We start from the raw sequence: 3294 nt of genomic DNA on the forward strand, positions 1-3294 counted from the left end.
TTTTTGTGTTCATCTGACTCCCCTGAATGACCTAGCTAGTGAACTAGTCACCAGGCAAATCAAGCCTGCAAGAAAGGGAGCCAATATTCCAATTACCATGTTATTGTCCGACCCACAGAATTTGTTTTCAACATAAACATATAACCTCAATATGAGATGTCTAACTAAAGCAAGCACCACCACCAAGACCAAGACATCTCAATATGAGATGTCTAACTAAAGCAAGCACCACCACCAAGACCAAGACAGACTCTCCTCTTCTAAGGTTTAGGTTTTGCCCAGAATTCTCAATACATGGAATAGCCCATACCAAGAGCCGTCGCTCCCACAGCAAAGCCTTGGGCTGCCACGCGCATGTGGATCAGGTGAACAGACATTTAGTATTGCCCCTGCTCTTCAATTTATATAATCCATATGCAACGATTGCCGCAAAACCTGCCATTGCAATGGGGACAAATGGTGCCTCTCTAGCTTTTCGGATAAGTTTAGATCCCTGATCTTCATCATATGAAGAAAGAGAATCATCTGTGTCACTTGACATAGTGATTGAAGCATCTTCAGACAATGACAAGATGTCGCAGGCTCCAATCGGCTTCTCTCTAGATTATTTTAAAAAGGCATTGCTTTCCCCTTGGTTTAGTGAAGCTGCAAGTAATAGAAAGCCCAGCCTGAACTGCTTCAAGAATAAGGAAAATATCGTCTCTCTCCCATCATAAGAGAGTCAGCGATGGGGCCACTCCAGGGCTGGGTCACTCATGGCTCGGTGATGTAACCAGGGCCCCGGTTCTCTCTGTCTCCACCGTTGCCAACATGATGCCCTCTCCTCTGGTAGCTTCATTGTTGCCAGGGGGGGCGCAGCCATCCCGGGAATCACACTGGACAAAAAAACAAGATCCAGTGCATGAGATGAGGGTGTCCTGTTTTCTAGCTTTCCATCAGGAAAGAAATCCTCCCAGTAACATGCCAGCAGATTCCCCTCCATGTTGTGGGTGAGATCCTGGTCACAAGCCCATCCCTAAATCCATCCCTGGTGGCGTGGCCATGAGAATATTCAGGACTTAGCCTTGAGCTGAGCTCACAATGGGGTCACTTTTCCAGTGGGGAGAAATGAAGGTTCTGTTGACAAGGAAGCAGGAGAGAATGGACAGGGTAAGCAATGCATACTGTCAGCCCTGTCCCTGAAGTTTTGTTCTCTTCCTACCTTCTTGAGCACCTGTGCACCCTAGCCGCCATTAATTTCACATACATAGGCAAGACACAGTTTGCAAAGGGAGAATGGAACAGTCTGTGGGGCGGCGGGGGGGTGGGGATTTAACACTGTGACTCGGAAAGGAGGTGGGAGACGTGCCCATGGAGCAGAGACGCGGGTTACCGAGTAGGTCACACTAACTGACACACCACCATTTCCTACCCCACTGAATTAAGATCAGATGTCCAAGAGGTACGAGCCTTGAGAACCAACGATGAGCTTCAGGCCATATAGAAGCTTGGACGTTTCCTGTTTCCCCTGGGATTTTTATGTTGGTGATACAGAGCTGTAGAATTTGCCATCAATTCACTGACTTGGGCAGTCATTATCAGGATGTACAGCTACTGTGCAGAACAAAAATAAAATTGGGCTCATTGAAACATCCACCGGGAGGCTGGCAGAGAGTAGACCAAAATGTACGTGGTGCTTTTATAGAAATGATCTCACTTGAGTATTCCTGTCCTATCTTCTATCTCACTAATTATAGCAAACATTCGAGTACTAATTACTATGTCCAGACACCGGTACATACACTTTATATCAATTATTTGTTCAACAGCCCTGCGAGGTAAGAGCCACAATCGTTCCCATTCTAAAGACCAAGACGGACCCACGGTGAGCTTGTGTGATTTGCACAAGGTTGAAGAGATTGTAAATGAGAGGAACTGTGATCCCGTGGTTTTTGCACTGAGCCACTACACCCACTGTCTCTTTAGGAGGCTTGAACCTGCCACTGATGCCACTTGGATAAGTTTTTGTCGTATCAGGGATTTCATTTAACCTCAATACAGGAGAATATTAAAACATGCCTTGACCATTTGTTTCCTCACTAGTGCTTTATTTGTTGTTTTGTTTTCTGTCTTTTTTTTCTTTTTTTAATGATTGTTTCGCATCTCACAACATCTCCTAAGTTTAAATTGAAAATCCAGAGAGACTTTGGTTAACACCTCTAATAAATATAGAGCTAGAAATCAGACATTATATTGGGCTGGCCAAAAAGTTCGTTTGAGGTTTTCTGTAACATCTTATGGAAAAACCCAAACGAACTTTTTGGCCAAGCCAATATGTGTGTGTGTGTGTGTGTGTGTGTGTGTGTGTGTGTGTGATAAGAAATAGCCTTAGAGGCAATGTTGATTATATTTGAATGCTTAAGTCACCATTTTCCTAGAACACCTTTAAAACCCATACCTAGGGTTTTTATTCTTGTATTGTAAAGATGTTTAATTAGAAAAGGTCAATCTTGGACTTCCCTGGTGGCGCAGTGGTTGGGAATCTGCCTGCCAATGCAGGGGACACGGGTTCGGGCCCTGGTTCGGGAAGATCCCACATGCGCCGAGCAACTGGGCCCATGCGCCACAATTACTTAGCCTGCGCTCTAGAGCCCGCGAGCCACAACTACTTAGCCCGTGTGCCACAACTACTGAAGCCCGCGTGCCTAGAGCCCATGCTCCGCAACAAGAGAAGCCAACGCAATGAGAAGCCCACGCACCACAACGAAGAGTAGCCCCGGCTCGCCTCAACTAGAGGAAGCTTGCACGCAGCAACAAAGCCCCAGTGCGGCCATAAATAAATAAATAGATAGATAGATAGATAAATAAATAAATAAATTTATTTAAAAAAAGAAAAAGAAAAGGTCAATCTTAATATCTAAATGATCTAGCAATAAAACTGAGCCAGAGCATGGGACTTGTGGCAGCTAGTCCAAAAACTCTGGAAATAATGCAGATCAAACTTCTGCAAATGTCATTGAATATAGACCTACCTTGCTTTATATGATAGGTTTGTTTTTAAAACATTTAGACATAAATCAAATTTAGCAAAATAAAAATAGAGTACTTGCTGTTCAGTGCAAATCTGTGTTCCTTTCATAAGATGGAAACTCTTTCTGCAGTATTGATATCTGCTTTCCAATTGATGCATTTAGACGTTTGCAGTGTCGGGCATCAGGTCTGCGGTGTAGACACTTTCTCCTCTTCTCTTCTCCCATGTTCCATCTGTCTCAACTCTCTTCTTTCCTCAGTCCCTCACTCAGTCACACAGAGTAC

At 44.3% G+C, this 3294-nt stretch overlaps 1 pseudogene across 1 annotated transcript; it reads right to left on the minus strand.

The window, feature by feature from the left end:
- Window positions 1-260: 260 nt before the first annotated feature.
- On the minus strand, window positions 261-541 carry LOC309825592 (HIG1 domain family member 1A, mitochondrial-like; annotated as a pseudogene). Its single transcript has one exon. The product of its transcript is annotated as an HIG1 domain family member 1A, mitochondrial-like (transcript).
- Between the last annotated feature and the right edge of the window lie 2753 nt (window positions 542-3294).

The sequence above is a fragment of the Grampus griseus genome (assembly GCF_964374135.1).
Source record: "Grampus griseus genome assembly, chromosome: 1".
NCBI lineage: Eukaryota > Metazoa > Chordata > Mammalia > Artiodactyla > Delphinidae > Grampus > Grampus griseus.